We start from the raw sequence: 22,038 nt of genomic DNA, 5'->3' as shown, positions 1-22,038 counted from the left end.
GCGTATAGCACAAGAAACTCTACTTAATTCACTGTGGTAACCTGAATGCGAAGGCAGTCCAAGAGGGAGGGGATATACGTATATGAATGGCTGATTTATTTTGCCATACAGTGGAAACTAACACAACATTGTAAGACAACTATGCTCCAATAAAAATTAATTAAAAAAATATACAAGACCAGTACTCTGTAGGCCAAATGCATTGACAAGTCCTATGCCTAATTGTTTTGTTCATTTATTTAGTTGTGTCCAACAAAGCTACCACGCCAGGCCATGTCTTTCTCTCATTATGGATAAAAACTAGAAGTACGTTGTCTAGTCGAGAGACATGGAACTGTTCAAATTTTAATTAGTTAAAATTTAATATCACTTAAAACTGTTTCAATTTGTCACTACCCACACATGGCTAGTGGTTACCATATTGGACGGCACAAATACAGAATATTTTCATCAAGGCAGAAAGTTCTATTGGACAGTGCTATTCTGGAACTTCCAACAATTGACATCAAAAAGAAAAAAAAAAAAAAAAACACCTCTGCTTAAAGCATCTCTTACATAAGTGTCTCAACTTGCTCTTCCATATGAATTTTCTCTCCTGTCCCTCCACACTAACCCTACTACTTAATTCCCATTAACTTTGCTATGTATCTTAATTGATCTCCCCACTCACACACCTGCATGCCCCCGCAAAATACATTTTCACAGTGTAACCAAGGATCTCTTTCCAAGATATAAATCTGTTTGTGTCAGTTTCCTAGTAATGAGCCTTCAGTGGTATATAAGCCTTCCTAGTACCTATATAAGCATCTAAACCTAGACAATTTTGATAATAAAGGGGGATGACATTAACAATTATGCTTCTACAATACGGCTACGATGGGGCTCTCAGGTAAACCAGTCTGTATGGTCACCCTGTAGAGAGCTTACATTTCTTAGCTTGATTTAGAGCATTCTATGCTCTGGCCCAACCTGTCTCTTCAGATCTACAGATTTGCCATTCACAAAATGCAATGTGCTGTTTTACATTTCTCTGCATTTGCTTATGCTGATCCTATACAAAGATCTCATGTACTCTTTGTGTCATGCCTGTTAAACATAGAATTTTTAAAGATCTATATACGCACTACATGTTAATTTTAAAGTATATGTATTTCTTGCTTATAAAATCATATACAATTCTCAGAGAAATTTGGAAAATATAGAAAAGTTTCAAAAAGAGCAAGAGAATCCACATTTCTACCACTGAAACACAATGACAGGTAATATTTCACTGTGTGTTTTTCTCTATCCACGTGAACACAGTGTTTTCTTTCAAAATATATCTTTGACCATTTTGCAATAGGCCTTTATCGTATATTATTTGTATTTTCCATGTCATAGATAATCTCTTATGAGTTTTAACGATTGGATATTAACTCATTGTATGAAGATGCACTGGCCTTGTGTTAGATATTTCTTGAAATTTTATCAAATTTTACAATTGAAAATGCTTTTTCATAACAAAAGCAATTTATATCCCCTGTAGGGTTTTGGAAGGGAAATATACAAAGAAGAAAAGAGGTTTATCACATTCTGAAAAAATGACTTGTATGTTGCTTGAAAGATAAGTCTATATGAAAACATTTCTAAAATTGCTATTAAGTTAACAGAAAACTATTACATCTCTAGAAATATTGCATTTCTTGGAAATATGCAGATTTTTAAGAATGCAAATATCGTATCAAGGTAGATTTTTCCACAGCTATGTATATTTTTTCTCTTAATATCTGATACTGCCACTAAGCAAAATTCTTCTAAATGCATACATGTTAAATGTTTGTAAGAAATATTTTTTAAGATATGTACCAGCATTCCAGAAATTCTACTCATAAATGTTAAGGTAGAATGTACCCTTTCTGAAAATTTCCACTGCATTTTAATCACAGATGAAATAGAGATTCATTTTATAAATGTTATGTAAAATTTCTGACCTGGGCATATTTGAAAATATAACTTATTTCTCACCAAGATGTAAGACTTAACCAAGCGTACTTGGACCTGAATTTGTGGTTCTAGGAAACATAAACATGATTAATATATCATAGATATAGTCACCATTTGCTATTTCAGCAAGTGAAAGGTAGACTTGTGAATATGTGAATACCAGAATATGTGCCAAAATGCTACCACAATTTTATTACTTGCTGCTGTTCTGCTAATTTAAAAATGACTCCATTCAATCTCAATTAAACTTTTAATATGCCACATCTTGGTACATTTTGGCTTGGCAGGAAAATGTCACAAATTTATCCTGGTGGTCTCTCGACACTTACCTATTGCAGAAATGTTCTAGCTACCTTCTTTCATAGAAGCTATATCAAAATATTTAGAACAGAGAATGCAACAAGCTAAGACATGTAGTGCCTGAGTAATATTAATATGCAATTGAATTTTGAAGGAAGCAGTTCAGAACTATAAAAATACCAATAATTCTTCTTTGCTATAAGTCCTAAGCATACACATAGTATAAAATCCAGAAATCGTGGCCGAGAAAACACAACCTCCAAAACTCCAGCTCGCACATCAGCATGTAGACACGGTGCCAACCAGCAGCCATGTTTGCACAGCAGGACCTAAGAGGCGGCGGCACTTGGCCTTTCTGAACGGGGCCTTGAAGAAGAACATGAAACTTTCCTCTGTGGATGGTGTCTGGGTATAACAAGGAAGCATCCGGGATCAGAGTGTAGCCTGCAGGCACTTCACATTGTGCAGACTGAACTGTACATGCGCAAGTAAACACACATGGGTGCCTTTGGCCAGAGAAGGAAAGCAAGCATGCTGAAGTGGTTGGTTTGAAGCAAGGCTGAACACCCTGAAAGTGTGATGTGATTCCAGGGGATACAGCCTTGTATGTCTACTAGTGAATCAACTGTGGTGTGCACTAACAGCCGTGAAGATTTGTACTAATCCTGATGTTTAGGGGGTGAACCCAAATCGGCTCAGATCAGTTACTCTGCCTCAGTGTTCAGTTTCATTGAGGTCATTTCAGTTTGCCAATATATTGATAAGAAAGTGAAAGTGTGAAAGTGTTAGTCGCTCAGTCATGTCTGACTCTTCGCAACCCCATGGACTGTAGCCCACCAGGCTCCTCTGTCCATGGAATTCTCCATGTAAGAATATTGAAGAGGTTGCCATTCCCTTCTCCAGTGGATCTTCCCAACCCAGGAATCAAACCTAGATCTCCTTCAATTGCAGGAAGATTCTTTACAATCTAAGTCACCAAAGATCCAAATTCCAGTTTGCTACAGGTACATGACAAGAGTCTCCATGGCTCTCACAGAACAGCAGAGGAGTGAATAGGTGATGAAAGACAGCAGAGTTGATAGCAGTTTAAATCCACAGCTGTGAACAGGCTTCTTCTGTGACTTGCACTTTTCACCCTGAAATGTGTAATTACTCCTTTGAGTAGGGCATCATGCTAACCTTTTGTTTTCCTACTTCATTTGCACACATTCTTCCATACATATTCACAGAAATGCATTATTTTACTTCTTTAGCTGTAAATGTTATACACAAAATAAATATTTTTATAGATCAAATCACATTTTCCTCTGGTTTCCAATATAAATTCTGTAGAAATCCATCTATGGCTCTTAGACACGTAAGCTAATGTGGTGACCAGTGCAAGCAAGTAAAAACAGATGATATAATACTTGACCATTGTATAGGGTATCACAGGTTTCAAATCATTTCACATATATTACTTTATTTCATGCTTACAACCTGGTTAGTAGGACGGAAGTTAGCACATCAGTGAGGAAACCAATCTGGGTTTAGAGATTTCATGTGCTTCTCAAGGTCCCACAACTGGGAGGTATCCAGGTTTTCAAACTCAGAGTTAAGTATTCTTTCCTCTACAATGAAAACTGGATTCAGTTCAGTTCAGTCACTCAGTTGTGTCTGATTTTTTGCAACCCCATGGACTGCAGCATGCCAGGCTTCCCTGTCCATCACCAACCCCCAAAGCTTACTCAAACTCATGTCCATCGAGTCGGTGATGCCATCCAACCATCTCATCCTCCGTCGTACCCTTCTCCTCCCGCCTTCAATTTTTCCCAGCATCAGGGTCTTTTCCAATGAGTCAGTTCTTCACATCAGGTGGCCAAAGTATTGGAGTTTAAGCTTCAGCATCAATTCTTTCAATGAATATTCAGGACTGATTTCCTTTAGGATGGGCTGGTTGGATCTCCTTGCAGTCCAAGTGACTCTCAAGAGTCTTCTCCAACACCACAGTTCAAAAGTATCAGTTCTTTGGCACTAAGATTTCTTTATAGTCCAACTCTCACATCCATACATGACTACTGGAAAAAACCATAGCTTTGACTAGACGGGCCTTTGTTGGCAAAGTAATGTCTCTGCTTTTTAATATGCTGTCTAGGTTTGTCATAGCTTTTCTTCCAAGCAGAAAGTGTCTTTTAATTTCAAGGCTGCAATCACCATCTTGCAGTGCAATCACAGTGATTTTGGAGCCCTAAAAAATAAAGTCTATCACTGTTTCCATTGTTTCTCCATCTATTTGCCATGGAATGATGTCATGAATCTTACTTTTCTGAATGTTGAGTTTTAAGCCAACTTTTTCACTCTCCTTTTTCACTTTCATCAAGAGTCTCTTTAGTTCTTCTTCACTTTCTGCCATAAAACTGGATTGCTGCCTTATTTTTCCAAATTTCAAGTACATATATAGATATGTTTCCCAGGTGGTGCCAGTGGTAAAGAACCCAGCTGCCAGTGCAAGAGACATAGAGATGTGGGTTGTGGGTTCATCCCTGGTTTGGGAACATTCCCTGGAGAAGGGCATGGCAACCCACTCCAGTATTCTTGCCTGGAGTACCCCATGGACAGAGGAGCCTGGCGGGCTACAGTACATAGGGTTACAAAGAGTCAGACATGACTGAAGTGACTTAGCACATATGCATATATATATGAATAAGTTTCTCTATGTAAGTGTCTTATATGTTTTATATAAAGACATGTAGATGAGATTTATATAGCAATCCTCATATTGACATCTAGATAAGTTTCTGTATATGTTATATATTTCAATATATTACATTTTTTTCTAGAAAGGAGAGAGCTCATCTGCCTAAATTCTTTAACTGCACCCCTGTCAGAAACTAGGAGGAGACGGAAATATACATTTCCTTTGAAGTCAGGGAGGGTGGGGAGGAGGACTCTGCTCTGCCAACATGGAAAGAAAGACAGGAGGAACTAACTCCCCATCCTGGAAGTACACCCAGTGTGAGTCACCTATTTTAATGTAATGACAATGGTCTCCACACTTTGAAGTCACTTCTTATATTTGGGAAAGGTGACATTATCACCTCTAACCTACAAGTCAGGAACTTGGGCTATTGAAAGTTTTATTTAAATGACCTTCCCTTTTAGCACAGTCTGAGTGTGAGGCTTCCCCCACCACCCCCACCTCCACGGGATTTAGGCTATAAGTAAAACAAGATAAATAGAAGAATGAAAATCTGAGAAAGAGCTGAGTTCATAATGGAAACATTGACACTACCACAATCTGATATCCAAAAGAGAGTCAAAACATGAAAACATCAAGAGAAGGTAACATTTGTCTCAAGTTATTTCAGTTCTCAGTCTCAGGGGTAATTGTATTAGCTTCAAAATCTCACAGATTATTGAATTGGATTTGTCAGTGCAACATCGATCAGGAAGTATTTCTTGTTGTTTCATTTGGCACTTCAGGAAGGCACTTTTGCACAATTATGTCAACTCATTGTGTTAACCTTTATCAAGAAAGGCAAGCACCTAAATCCTTGTCAGTCAAGCATTTCATTTTGAAGAAAGGATCTAAGAGTCTAGAACAATAGGCAACTCTTCTTGGCTTCATTGGTGCCTTTATTTTGATATTTTTCTTTTCACACTCTTTCTCAGGCACATCTGGGCAAGTCTACTTATTAAGCCCCATTTAAAGGAAATTGAAAATTCTACAGTGAAATTCTCCACTTGACTGAAAGTTTTCCACTCTCAGAAAGAGTGGAAATTGAACACGATTATCTTCCACTTTGAGATTCATTTAAAATATAAACAGGTGCATCAAAGCCAGGTTGGAGTTAGTAATGAATGGGGAGAAACCACAGTAACTATAAGGTTCAAAATTCAACAAAATTCAGCATGAATAAGGCAGAGAGGTTGACAGAGTGACATCAAGGATACATTAGAGAAAAAAAAAAAAAAGGATACATTAGAAGCCACAAATCTCATTAGTCTGCACCTAGGACAATAAATAGTAAAATTTGCTAGGTTATATTTTGAAATGAAAGAAAATATATTGGGGGGTCATAAATTTTTATTATTAGTTATTATTATTAATTTTTGATTATTAACTCAGTTCACATTTCCCAAAGTAAAACAATACTCAGAGATGTTTAATTTTCTGCTAATTAATAACAATGTTAAAAAAGTTAAGCAAAAATAAAGTCAGTTCCTGAAAATTGTGTACCTGTGACTCTCATCATCTTGCTATTCAGTTGCTTACTTGTGTCTGACTCTTTGTGACCCCAAGGACTGCAGCACACCAGACTTCCCTGTCCTTCACCTTCTCCTGAAAATTGCTCAAACTCATGTCCATTGAGTCGGTGATTCCATCCAACCATCTCATCCTCTGTTGCCCCCCTTTTCCTCCCACCTTCAATCTTTCCCAGCATCAGGGTCTTTTTCAATGAGTCGGCTCTTCTCATCAGGTAGCCAAAGTAGTGGAGTTTCAGCTTTAGCATCAGTGCTTCCAATGAATATTCAGGGTTGATTTCCTTTAGAATTGACTGGTTGGATCTCCTTGCAGTCCAAAGACTGTCAAGAGTCTTCTCCAGCACCACAGCTCAAAGGTATCAGTTCTTCAGCACTCAACCTTTTTTATTGTCCAGCTCTCACATCCATCCATAACTACTGGGAATACCGTAACTTTGATTATACTGACCTTTACAGGCAAAGTAAAACTCCTCTACAGAATGGTAAAAGCCCAAATAGGGGCCCCCTGTTGGCTGTGTTCATCAATGTAGACTCAGTTCTTATAATAGTACCTGGAACATAATAAAATTTGAATCAATAGTTATAGAATAAATGAGTGAATAGTACTGTATTTTTAAACTGGCTTGAATATAAAATATCTCTATACCCCTATACATCAGAATGTGTATGAAGATTGAAGAGGATAGGATTTGCAGACAGGATTCTAATCTAAGCCAATCATCAAACAAACTGCATCTCAGTTCCCCCTCATACAAAATGAGACTTTTACTACTCACTTGGCCTGGCTGTAGTGTAGATCATGGATAATACACATGCACATGCACACAGCTAGCATCCAGAAGAATATCTGATATATAGTACACGTCCAATAAGTTGGAACTACTTTTACCTGTTTAGTACCTAGATCATTCAATTAAGAAAGTTTAAATGAAATGCTAAGCCAAAGGCTAGTGCAGTCTTGCATAAATGAGAAAAAAAAATTGTCAAAAAGAACAAGTGATTTGCTGAAGAATCAAAAATTAGTGCTCTTCAGAGGAATGGGGGCTGTACCAATTCCTGCTGAAGGCAGGTTTCACTGGATCAGTCCTCTATTTTTAATGGCATAGCTATTTTTGCTAAATTCAGCCTGTTTTCTAAGACCCAGCAAAGCTAAATATATGTGGATCAGTTTCTGTAATCTTCTTTGATATTAATCTTAATCCCTTATATTTTTATAATTTCTCTGTCTTCAAAACAAGGTAAATAAACTTAGCAACTTTACATGGAGTCAGTTCTCCCGATGATTTTAGCATGTATCAATTCAGGTTGTCACAAATATCATACCTATTGGTTGAACTGATCACTTCAACTTTTTTTTTTTTATCCAACACTTCAAGTTTTTAGTTTAATGAAGAGCTCAGTAATACTTGGTAAAACACTCTCATTTTTAGCAAAACACTAGAGAGACTTAGTCTATGCCTAACATGTGCTCTGATACTGTTAGGTGGCATCGAAAAACTTTGCAGAGGCCTCAAATCACAGAATTCTTTTTAGCAAATTACAGTAATCCTGGGTGGCTTGAAAACCTCTGGAGAAGCCTTCAGCTCCTACTCTTGTGCTTGCTTCCATCATGCTGCCGTCATAAGTGCCGACTCCACCATCATTGTGTGTCTTATTCCTGCTTCTCCAATCACTTGAATCCTAATTTGCTGTGTGTAGTTAGGAGTCTGAACCATCAGCATCTTCACCTAGTTGTTATTGTTTGTCGCTAAGTCATGTCCTACTCTTTGAGACCCCAGGGACTGTATGTAGCCTGCCAGGCTCCTCTGTCCATGGGGAAAATCTTTATCTTTTAGAGAGGCAACTGCAACATCCAGCAGTGAAAACACAGGACTTGAGGCAGATTCTATTTGAGTCCTGTTATGCAGAGGCAATAAGCCTTGACCATCCTTAGCTTCTTTGATGGAAGCTGCCTCATCCATGTGTTAAGGATAGTGAAAACATGGATAGCTGCAATTCCTTACTCAGAGGTTCTAAGTCTGTGAAAACGCTCTGAAAACTGTTAAGTGCTCTCCAAATACTGGTGGCATTGGAGATTCTTACCAAAAGATCTCCTTCACCTTGGGTATACTTGCTACAATAAAATGGATGTTGATAACCACTAAATTGGTGAGTAATACCACCATTAGGAAACTTCAGTATGGAGATGTAAAGTGTATTAGTCAGCTTGGGCTGCTATAACAAAACACCATTAACTGGGTTACTTAAACAACAGTCATCTATTTCTCACAGTTCTGGAGGCTGAGAAATCCAAGACCAAGGTGCCAGCAGAATTGGTACCTGGTGAGGTACCAGAAATCTTCTTTCTGGTTTGCAGATGACTGCCTTCTCGCTGCATCCCCTCACATGATGAAGAGAATTCCAATCTCTTCTTCCTTTTATGGTGCTGGTGATGGTTTAGCCGCTAAGTCATGTCTGACCCTTTGTGACCCTATAGACTGTAGCCTGCCAGGCTCCTCTGTTCACAGGATTTCCCAGGCAAGAATAATACGGGAGCAGGTTGCCATTTCCTTCTCCAGGGGATCTTCCTAACCCAGGGATCGAACCTGTGTCTCCTGCATTGGCAGGTGGATTCTTTACCACTGAGTCACCAGGGAAACCTTTTCTTCCTCTTATGAGGACAATCATTTCATCACAGGGGCTCTACCCTCATGACTTTTCCTAAGCCTGATTACCTTCTAAAGGCCCCACCTTGTAAAATCATCACTTTGGGGTTGAGGTTTCAGCACCTGACTTTGGTGCTGAAACACAAATATTCATCTTTAACCTAAGAATTTGAACTATTTTGAAATATCCAAGACATCACATATATGAATGCACTGAACTAGGAGCTAGGTGCAGCATTTTAATTCAGACTTTCTATCTCGCTCTGTAAACTGGGAAAGTCACTAGGCAAGTTAGCAATTATGTGCCCCACACCATGCTAGGTGTGTGGTGTGTGACATGCGTGTACTGTTTCTAATCTTAAAATGTTATAACAAAGTGAATAGAATATTCCTGTTTTGTAGTTGAGATTCCACGAGGCTTAGTAGCATGGCTAAGATTACAGATGTACTAAACAGAAACCCCAAGATTCAGACCCTGGTTCTGTTTCCAAAATCCCCTCCCCATCCCACTTTATCATGTTGCTGATTTCTTCCTAGGTTGTCTTATCTATGAATTTGGTGGTCATGCCAAAGGTTTTCTTAGGTCCTGTTCAACTCTAAAATGTGATGATTGACTGTAGGTGATAGGTATCTAGACTGCGCAGATGAGCCAGTAAAGTAGCTCTAAATAGATAAACCAGGGTACCCATGAGTGGAATTTAAGTGTACAAAAATGTAAAGGCTTTTTGTTCTCCTGCTCATGGGAAGGAGGTTGGTGAGACTGGTGTCCAGCTCTACCTCTATGAGCATCCTTCCCCTTGATTCCAGTATGCTATGCAAATTAGGCAATTTGGGTATGTCACAACCAAAAGTGTTTGGGAATCTTTGCAATAAATGAACCATCTGACTACATATAACAGAGAGAGTGCTTTGTGGCTTGAAACTATTGACCTGATATTATCAGAGCCATGCTGTAACTCTCACAATGACTTGATTTCCCCAGGAAAAAGTCATAACATAATTTTATGCATTCTCTAGCATGTGCAGCTGAAGCAGCAAATAAATTGCAAAAGCAACTGGCTGAGCTGAAAAAAACTAACCAGTGATCTTTTGAGCATTCCTAAGTTACTGTACTTATGTGAAAGCTTCTTTAAACAAATAATCATGCTGCATTTTGAAGACTTTATTAGGTAAAGCAGGACATATTTTCACCTTCCGCTGCTGACCAACATGAGTTCTGTGATGTAGTACAAAATTCTGCTTGTATGATTCTAATCTTTTCTTTCCATTGATTCTGTAATTTTCAAAGTACAAAGTACTGTAAAGTACAAAGTACAAAGAACTATGCAAAGTAGTCACCACAGAATACACTCCTTGAACTAGGTGATGTTTAAAAGTTTATCGAGCATGCACATCTTTGAAATATTAAGATTAGAGTTTCCTGGACCAATTGTAGAGCTGGTACTTCCTCTTGGTTTGTAGGTCGGCTTCTACATTTTACAGCCAGAAACTGACCTTGACCTTCTTCATAGAAACAAAACGGTGGAAGTACAGGCTGCTGTGGTTCCTACAATGCCCTGCTTTCCAGGCAGCCTTCCAGGAATGAGAAAGACACTAAGGGACAAAGGAGAAAGATGCAAAATGTAGCATCCTGTGGGAAAAACCATACTCATGCGATTAACTGAAAGCCGCAACTCCTTAAAGGGAAAAGCGCCCTAAACCCAGGTCTTCCAGGAAAAAGGAAAGATTGAAAACTGGCTGTGACTGCACCATAGTACTCCAGTCTAGAACTGAATATATGTGTATAAGATACACTCACCTCACATGCGGAGGAAGCCAAAGGCCCATTACTTCTCTCTGTAGTCTTTTGCCATATTTGTGTTTGGGACGTTATGGCTTCACATAAAAACATACTTCACATAAAAAATGTTCTGACTCATTCATGTTGAATGTTAAGAGGAGGGTGGACTTTTCTCTAATAGAGAATAATAAATTTATTGGCTTTAATTATGTCATGGATCTTCCCAGGTGGTGCTAGTGGTCAAGAACCTGCCTGCCAATGTAGGAGATGCAGGTTCAATCCCTAGGGTAGGAAGATCCCCTGGAGAAGGCAATGGCACCCCACTCCAGTATTCTTTCCTGGAGAATCCCATGGACAGAGGAGCCTGGCGGGCTACAGTCCATGGGATCACAAAGAGTCAGACACGACTGAAGCAACTTCACACACACGCAGTTATGTCATAGATCACACTGCCTATTAAAAACAATTCGTGATTTAGGGTGTCCTTACTTAACAATTTAAAACTGGATGTTGGTATTCCTGTGAGATTTAAAAAAACAGTAATTCATAGATACAATAATAGCAAAGATTTCCTTTCTTCCTCCAAAGGCAAATAATCCTCTCGGTTTACTTCCTGTTTTAAAACTGAGGGTTGATTAGAAGTCAAAATTTACTATTCTTTAGAGCCTGTGCAAATTACAAAATGAAAGTAAACTAGCTATATATAAATATGATAAATATCTCAAATTTAGTTTAAGTATAATATTTATTTTTTAAAGATAAGAGGCAGTATCCTTTTGAATAAGACCACCTAATTTATAAAAACCTTAATTGAGATTTTCTTAACCAGAACATGAAATTTACACCCACAAACAGTCCTATAAACTATAACAGAATGTCTAGTGGGGCCTCTTGCAAAGATAAAACCTAGATCAAAAGGGCTCAGTAAAAAAATAAGCGCCATGTAAGTGGATTGTTTGTTTTGTTTTATTTTTTCAGAGAGAAATAGAAATGTACCAGGCTCTAGTAAACTCCAAGCCTTTGTTTGGGTAGTGCCCTGAATGTGTCATGCTGTATCATGCCTAGATTCCTTTGAAAATCAGTTCCCTCTGTACTAAGTACCTCATACCTTCTTTTCCTGACACATTTAGAGACAGTACCCAGTTCCTTGACCGTTGCTTTAGGTACTGGTTAAATCAAACCATGACATTGGCAAGGCGACACAGTTCTGTTTCAGCACTTCTAACATCATTTGGTTAAGAAAGTCCCCATTGCTTCACTTTTCCCTCTGGGCAGAAATCGAGCTAGGCTGAGATTTTGATAGGATTAAACTTAATTAATTATTAGGGTGATGGTGGCCTCATAGAATGAGTTTGGAAGTTTACCTTCTTCTGCAATTTTCCGGAAGAGTTTGAGTAAGATAGATGTTAGCTCTTCTCTAAATTTTTGGTAGAATTCAGCTGTGAAGCCATCCGGTCCTGGACTTTTGTTTGCTGGAAGATTTCTTTTATTTCCAATATTCTGGGAGGTGGGTCATATGCTGGAAGATTTCTGATTACAGTTTCTATTTCCGTGCTTGTGATGGGTCTGTTAAGATCTTCTATTTCTTCCTGGTTCAGTTTTGGAGTTATACTTTTCTAAGAATTTGTCCATTTCTTCCAAGTTGTCCATTTTATTGGCATAGAACTGCTGTTAGTAGTCTCTTACGATCCTTTGAATTTCTGTGTTGTCTGGTGAGATCTCTCCATTTTCATTTCTAATTTTGTTGATTTGGTTCTTCTCCCTTTGTTTCTTGATGAGTCTGGCTAATGGTTTGTCAATTTTATTTATCTTTTCAAAAAACCAGCTTTTAGCTTTGTTGATTTTTGCCATGGTCTCTTTTGTTTCTTTTGCATTTATTTCTGTCCTAATTTTAAAGACTTCTTTCCTTCTACTAACACTGGGGTACTTCATTTCTTCCTTCTCTAGTTGCCTTAGGTGTAGAGCTAGGTTATTTATTTGACTTTTTTCTTGTTTCTTGAGGTAAGCCTGTATTGCTATGAACCTTCCCCTTAGCACTGCTTTTACAGTGTCCCATAGGTTTGGGGTTGTTGTGTTTTCATTTTCATTCATTTCTATGCATATTTTGATTTCTTTTTTGATTTCTTCTATGATTTGTTGGTTATTCAGAAGCATGTTATTTAGCCTCCATATGTTGGGATTTTTAATAGTTTTTTTCCTGTAATTGAGATCTAATCTTACTGCATTGTGGTCAGAAAAGATGACTGGAATGATTTCAATTTTTTTGAATTTACCAAGGCTAGATTTATGGCCCAGGATGTGTTCTATTCTGGAGAAGGTTCTGTGTGCACTTGAGAAAAAGGTGAAATTGATTGTTTTGGGGTGAAATGTCCTATAGATATCAATTAGGTCTAGCTGATCCATTGTGTCATTTAAAGTTTGTGTTTCCTTGTTAATTTTCTGTTTAGTTGATCTATCCATAGGTGTGAGTGGGGTATTAAAGTCTCCCACTATTATTGTGTTATTGTTAATTTCCCCTTTCATACTTGTTAGCATTTGCCTTACATATTGCAGTGCTCCAATGTTGGGTGCATATATATTTATAATTGTTATATCTTCTTCTTGGATTGATCCTTTGGTCATTATGTAGTGTCCTTCTTTGTCTCTTTTCACAGCCTTTATTTTAAAGTCTATTTTATCGGATATGAGTATTGCTACTCCTGCTTTCTTTTGGTCTCTGTTTGCGTGAAATATTTTTTTCCAGCCCTTCACTTTCAGTCTGTATGTGTCCCTTGTATTGAGGTGGGTCTCTTGTGGACAGCATATATAGGGGTCTTGCTTTTGTATCCATTCAGCCAGTCTTTGTCTTTCGGTTGGGGCATTCAACCCATTTACATTTAAGGTAATTATTGATAAGAATGGTCCCGTTGTCATTTGCTTTGTTGTTTTGGGTTCACGTTCATACACCCTTTCTGTGTTTCCTGTCTAGAGAAGATCCTTTAGCATTTGTTGAAGAGCTGGTTTGGTGGTGCTGAATTCTCTCAGCTTTTGCTTGTCTGTAAAGCTTTTGAATTCTCCTTCATATCTGAATGAGATCCTTGCTGGGTACAGTAATCTGGGTTGTAGGTTATTCTCTTGTATTACTTTAAGTATGTCCTGCCATTCCCTTATAGCCTGAAGAGTTTCTATTGAGAGATCAGCTGTTATCCTTATGGGAATCCCCTTGTGTGTTATATGTTGTTTCTCCCTAGCTGCTTTTAATATTTGTTCTTTGTGCTTGATCTTTGTTAATTTGATTAATATGTGTCTTGGGGTGTTTCGCCTTGGGTTTATCCTGTTTGGGACTCTCTGGGTTTCTTGGACTTGTGTGACTATTAAACTTCCTAGCACAAGATTACGTTCTGGCCACAATAAGTAAATGCTGTCTGATATCATTGCTGTTGTCATGATGGGGTTGCTGAGCCTGCAGAGAGTACGGCTACAGTTCAGCCAACACAACACATGCTGGCTCGTGTCGCTGTACTGGTGACGTCACTTACGTTTTCCCCAGTCATCAGGTCCTTCTCGCCTTGCCTCGAGTTCCGACTGCACCTTAACCATGGTGGGTACTTTGTGGTGTGAGGCAGAGAGGCAACATGATAGATTGGTGGAGAGAAATTTTACTGTGTGTGTGGTTTCGCTACAGACACAGAACTGTGTATTTTTTATCAGTTCTCACTGACTTCTGGTAGAATCCCATGTTTATCTGGGATATAAAATTAATGGTTTTCTTGTACAGTGTTGGTGGGACTGTAAATTGGTGGAGCCACTGTGGAGAACAATATATAGGTTTCCCAAAAACTAAAAATAGAGCTACTATATGACCCAGTGATTCCACTTCTCAGTATATATCCAGACAAACAAACAAAAACACTAATTTGAAAAAATACATGCACCCCGATGTTCATAGCAGTATTATTTATAACAGCTAAGATATAGAAACTGCCCAAGTGTCCATCAACAGATGGAGATCACACACACACACACACACACAATGGAGTACTACTCAGCCATTAAAAAGAACAAAATTTTGCCATTTGGAGCAACATAGATGGACTTGGAGGGCTTTAGGTTAAGTCAGACAGAGAAAGATGAATACTGTATGAGATCAGTTATATGTGAAATCTAAAAAATACAATGGCTTTCTTTTTGTTTTATATATGATATATACTACTAGTATAGTTACGTATACTAATCTATGATAAGTTATAAATCAGATGGTTACATTACCAGATTGTTATGTTTAGGAAACTTAGATACTATTACTCTTCACTGCTGTTTGTTCTTAAACAAGGAAGAAAGTTTTTGATATCAAATATTTTTGCAAAAGGCAAACCAAAAAAGAAGTAAATATGTGAGGTGATGGGCAATGTGTGTGTGTATACTTATATATGTATATATATAATCATCACATTGTACACTTTAACTATCTTACAATTTTATTTGTCAGTTATACCTCAATAAAGCTGAAACAATGAATCAACTTACCAACTGGGGCAATCAATCAATTTTTCATAATATTTAATAGCACAGATACTTGGATATATCTAGAAATTCAGAAATACCTACATTTTTGTCATTAGTTCAGTTAAAACCTACTTACATAGTACACTCCTAAATAACATATAATTGTAAACTGATATAATTGATTTCACATGGCATATGCAAAATTTCCTCTTTATTCTACAGTCATATTAGCTGTGTACTTTTCTTTGTCTGGAGATGCAATTCAGTAAACTACTCATCAATGCTAACCATGTGCAAATGAGAGTGTTTGATGATCTCAGGAGATAATGATAAACCCCTGACTTCTAGGAACTTATAGTTTAGCAATATGTAAACTATATTGTCTGTATTTTTCCTGTCTTCTCTCCCTCTTTTTTTATTGACAGTGCCCAGGAAATTTAACTAGCAATTTTAGAGGCCTATAAAATCAGAAGCAGATTGACTCTCAGTCTTTAAAGATTTTAAGCAGAATTATAATGGCAGCAAACAGGCAGATATGGCAGTAAGAAAGTAATTTTTATAATGTAACACTGTCTCCCTCATTAACCAGCGTAGATTCAGCACCTCCATATTAACAAAGGTTAATATGATGCCAGCATTACCACAGTCTCTGGGGAAAGTTCTTCCTGTTTGTTTTTTGTTATTGGGGTGGACTTTTAAAGTATTTATTGAATTTGTTACAATATCGCTTCTGTTTTATGTTCTGGTTTTCCGGTCACGAGTCATGTGGGATACTGGCTCCCTGACCAGGGGCCGAACTCATACCCTCTGCGTTGGAAATCGGAGTCCTCACCACTGGACCACCATGGACGTCCCCACACTTCCTGTTTTAACTTGCAGTGGCGGAGCCTTTCCATCCTGCATGTACGCTTACTCCCCCGTTAATTTTAGTCACTGTTGAACAGTGACCTTTTCGTATGTATCCAGTCAATGGCGTCCCAGGCTGTCTCTGCAATGCTCTTTTCAGAATGTGAACATTTTAGCTAACAGAGAATAAATCAACTCCACACAGCTCGATAGTTTCTACTAGAGGGCCACAATACAGATTTCCTATGAGAATAAAGGCCTCTACATCAAAGTATTAAACATGGTGTATTAGTTTGCTAGGGCTGCCTTAACAAAATACCACAGACTGGGTGACTTAAACAACAGAGATTCCTTTTCTCAGGGCTCTGGGGGCAGGAAGCCTGAGACGGAGGCTTTGGCAGGGTGGGCTTCTCCTGAAGCCACTCTCCCTTGATTGTAGTTGACTGCCTCCAGACTGGGTCCTCACACGACCTTTCCTCTGTGGACACACTGCTGGGACACGCTCTTTTATTAGGACACCTGTCATAGTGGATGAGGGCCCCACCCTTATGACCTCATTTAACTTTATCTCTTTAAAGGCCCTATTTCCAAAACCCATCACACCAGGGGGTTATGTGATTTTATTTTATTTTATTTTATTTTATTTTATTTTTATTTTGGTGGGAGGAACACAATTTAGTTCCTAATGTACAACCCCCCAAAACCCTTTAATCTCATGAATCTCATTGGGATTATAATCCCATTGAAAGAAATGTTCCTTAATATTTAGGAGGATTCTTTCAAAACCTCTGAAACAGTAAATTAAGCAAAGTGTAAAATGCAGCTGTCATCAATTTTACTCCACATCTCAAGTTTAAGAGATGCCACAACTGTTATTTTCTTAATGTTATTGAATCTGACCCACAGGCTCTCGGAAAATCAGTTGTGGTTATTGCTGGGTCTCCATCATCCCACCCCCTTCATCCAGGTCCAGTGGAGATCAAGGAAGTCTCACTTGGTTGAGAATACTTGGAGAAGCTCACTGGTGACCACCACACTGATCACCGTAGGTGGTACCTTCTCATTGCCCAGACCACATGGTGGCCCCAGGGCTGGGGTGTTTGCTGAGAATGCAAGCTGAACGCCCGTGGTCCTACCTCCCTAGGTAGCACAGAGATTTCTACTACTCGTTATCCTCGCAAACCACCAGCTTGCCCCCTTTCTCAGACTCAGAGAAGATCCTCCACCTTCTCCCAGCCTAGCACTTCTATTTCTCTCATCATTTACCCCTCTGCAGTGGATCCTCCCCTCAGCTGGGTTTAGGAATCCAGTCTTCTCTCTACAGCAGTCATTTTTTTCTCACTAATACAAAAATAAAAACTAACAAAAAGCCTGAACTGAGCTGTCTTGTAGGCTGACTTATTCACTAGGGATGACAGCTGAAGTCTACACAATCCCAGAAAATGAAAAGTTCCACATCTGTCTCCTCATAGCAACCAGGAGAACACACATCCTCTCTCAGAGACAATGAGACATCATAAACTAAAAAGATAAAGAAATTGAATGAGTTTCATTATAGGCTCTTTAAATGTCTTTTTAACTGTCTATGTTTTACTTTCTTCAACCTGCCCTGCATTCTAAATTTGTGAGGCATGTCAAAATGAGTCTTCAGTCTCTTTCGTGGCTAGAGGAAAACTGACATCAAGAGAAAGGTGATAGGGGAAGTGATGTGATTTCTGCCACCAACAGTTTTCCCCATTACATGTGACTCTCTTGTTCTAACTGGATCCAAATTTCGGAGATGGCACTTGGGGAAATCTCAACAGCCCAGTGACCATTCTGGAATCAAACAAATTCCACAAATGTGTTGCTAAGGAATTGGACTGATCGAACATGAAATAGGTAAACAGAGTTGAAAGTATTTTCCAGCTAAGACACCAAGTGACACCAAGTCAGCATTTGTACTATTGGATATTTTACTTATTCCTGCTAGCTAGCTTACAATAAATGAATAAGAAGAACCAAATTCATTTTTGTCTTCTTTGACATTGCTGAGGATTTCTACACTCAGGATTTTTATAATAAAGAGATATTTTGCATACCTATTTTTTGGAAAATTAAATCAAATATAATTCAAATGTCATAATTTTTAAAAAGAATTTGTCATGTCAAAAGTGTTATCACTAAATTTTCCCATATTAAGCTTCTTTTGTCAAAAGACTTACTTTGTCATATTTTGGAGAAATGTAAAGGACAAAATAATATGATTTCTGGGATTTGCTTCAAAATAATGCAGAACTAGCAGAGAAATGAAACACAATTGACCATGAGATGTTAATTTCAGAAGCTTTCTGATGATTACATGGTGGTTCATTATAGTATTCCGTCTAATTTTTGTATATAGTTCAGATGTTCTGCAATTGAAAAAGTTGAAAACAGGAAGTAAAACTTCAGAATTGAATTTAGTACTCCTTACGAAAAATAAAGACCAACAGTAAATACAATACAAGGGTAAATGTATAACTTTACTAGAGAACATTGGACACCTGTCAGGGTGATGCAGGAAATTTCAACTTCTTCTTCGAAGCGCTCAGAATCCCCAGGGAACCAAGCTCTTTTGTCTCCTGTCATGATTGTGAAAGCTGATGGGTGTGTCGGTCACCCCTGAGAGTAGTGCTTTGGGGAGTAGCATCCTTATGTCATCTACTGCCAACTGGTGCTCGTCTGTTTTTAATGTTCTCTGAGGTCTTGTCAACCGGCAGCTGTACTTCTGCAAAGAATCTAAAACCTAACCCCAGTGGCAACTCTCCCTGCCCTCGTAATCTAATAATGGGATAGAGAAACAGCAAGAGGCAGTGCAGCTGACCCTTCCCCTTTATTTCACCTTAATCTCGGGGTCCCACTGAAGAAAAATATACTCATTCTAGACTTAGTCATTAAATGATATAGGGAGCCTTTACAGGTGTTACATGGTACACACAAAACTGTGTATCATTTTCTCTTCCTCCAAAAAGCTTGCAACCAAGTTAAAGTCAGAACACACAGGGAGGAAATAAGTGAGAAATGCAAGGTTGTGTAGGATGCTTGCCCACTGAATAAAACAGACACCAAGTACTGTACTGTGGCAGGGTAGGGGAGACCCTCGTCGTGGAGGGAGTAAACTCGAAAAGTTTTCACAAGAGGATGACATGTAAATGGAGGCTGTAACCACACCCAAATTCATACAAAGGGGGACTTCACTGGTGATACAGTGGTTAGGAATTCACCTTCCAATGCCAGGGAAGCAGGTGTCATCCCTGGTCGAGGAGCTAAGACCCCACATGCCAGGGGGCAACTAAACCTGTGCACCTCGAGCATCATAACCAGAGAAGCTCACGTGCCACAGCAAAGACCCAGCACAGCCAAATAACTAAACACAGTTCACACAGAGGGTGAAGGACTAAGCTAGTGGCTCATTATACCGTAGAGAGAGCCCCAGAACTGAAGCCAGGCAGATCCACCCCCGATGCCCACTGTCATCTCTGAGCTCTGTCCACTCATTTGTGAATCTCGCAAGGAGGTTGTAAGAACTGAGAATATTAACACTTGGGGTTGTTGTTGTTCAGTAGCTCAGTCGTGTCTGACTCTTTGTGACCCCGTGGACTGCAGCACGCCAGGCTTCCCTGTCCTTCACCATCTCCTGGAGAGTGCTCAAACTCATGTCCATTGAGTCGATGATGCCATCCAACCATCTCATCCTCTGTCATCCCCTTCTCCTCCTGCCCTCAATCTTTCCCAGCATCAGAGTCTTTTCTAATGAGTCAGCGCATCAGGTGTCTGATGTATTGGGGAAAAGCCTATTACTAAGTAGGCCACTAATAAATGATCGCTTTTTTCTCCATTGTGTAGGAAGCCACAGGAAAAACATTTCTAAACAAAAACTACAGCCAGATTGTAGAGACCTTGAACCTCAGACTAAGGGGTTTAGACTTTATAGGTGTCCAGTGGATTTCAGCAGAGAAAGTCATGGTGAAAGTTGTATCTGGAAAGATGATTACTCATAGTGATTATGCAAGGTGGTTGAGAAGGGAGACTTGATCTAGAGAAGTTACACTAGAAAGTTAATACCATGATCTGAACACTAAGTATTAAGAGTGGGAATGGGGTTGTGGTCAAAGATGAATTTACCATGGAGCTAATGAAGCTTCATTTTTGGCCCCTTGCTTTCAAGAACCTCATCTGTGGCCTCAGAAATGGTATGAAGATGACAACAGCTTTGCATAATCATGCTGTGTTGTCAACTTTTGCAATAATAAGGTATTAATTGGTGAAGACTACTGTCTTTCTAACTATTAGTCAGTTTGGACTTCCATAACAAAATACCATAGACTGGGGGTGCTTCAACAACAGAGATCTATTTTCTCATAGTTCTCGAGGCTGGACGTCTGAGACCAGGGAGTCAGCATATGAAGGTGTGGTGAGAGACCTCTTCCTGCCTTGGAGAAGCTCTCTGTGCACTCATGGGGCCCTTCTTCTGTGCTCAGGTGGAGAGAGAGAGTTCTCTTCCTGTTCTTGTTGTTTAGTCGCCATGTCTGACTCTTTGCGACCCCATGGCCTATAGCCCACCAGGCTCCTCTGTCCGTGGAATTCTCCAGGCAAGAATACTGGAGTGGGTTGCCATTTCCTCCTCTAAGGGGTCTTCCCAACCCAGGAACTGAACCTGTGTCTCCTGCACTGCAGGCAGATTCTTTACCACTGAGCCACCTGGGAAGCCCCTTCCTGTTCTTACAAGGACACAAATTAATCTGACCTTGAGGTCACCACCTTTATGCCTTAATCTAATGCTAATCACTTCCAAAGCCCCCTCCTCCTACCTATCACATTTGGCGTTAGGATCTCAGCACAGGAATGTTGGAGGGACACAGACATTCAGTTCATGATGCACCCATACTTCCCTCCCTTGTCACTTTCCTCTTATACTCTACAGAGACTGTAGGCATTTGGGTAATGTGAGTAGGGGGAATTTGAATTGAAGGAAAATTTAGTTTGGGTTTAGTGAGACATATTTATGTGGTTTTCATTCACCCCCCTGTATATTTAAGTTGTTAGTATCTTTCCCTATGCAGAAACAGTTTCAGAATTCCTCCCAGGCCTCAGTACTAACTCAAAAGGAAGGTGCAGGACCACAGATTATAATATAACATGACATCCCTCAAGGCCCTTAGGATCTAAAGGTACACGTGATGGAAGAAAAACACATTTTGAAATATATGGAGCCTGTAGAAAGTCTGTGAAAGATTCTTTCAACCATCAGGTGTATAAAGTTGGAAGTAGATTATTTGGTTCTCATTGGTGGTCAGTGAGAACTAGTCATAATAGATGGTCTCTCCTATAGGGAATTTATTCAAGAATGCAGCATATACATTATACCTGTTTAACTGTATTGTAACTGTAGACACACAATACTTTCTTTTTAAATCATACTTGTACAAAGTAGAATTTCTCAAAATTCCTAGGTTTATATAACACAAACCTTCAGCACCACCTCACAGAAAGTCTAAAGCAGATCATTCATGGGAGAAAAAATTGACAGTTTTTTCATATTTGAGAACAACTTACAATTGAAAACAATTTATGTGACATTTCCCATAATGATCTGTGATGCTGAAAGATACTTTTTATAAACTATTAATTTTTTAAATTTCAACCCATCAAGTTGGAAAAAAGACTTATCTTTCTAGTCTCTCTCTAATAAATGTTCCACAATCCTTAGCTTATAAAAGTTGATCATCAAGT

This window comes from Cervus elaphus, chromosome 5 (assembly GCF_910594005.1).
Source record: "Cervus elaphus chromosome 5, mCerEla1.1, whole genome shotgun sequence".
Taxonomy (NCBI): domain Eukaryota; kingdom Metazoa; phylum Chordata; class Mammalia; order Artiodactyla; family Cervidae; genus Cervus; species Cervus elaphus.
Note: the sequence above shows the minus strand (reverse complement) of the source record.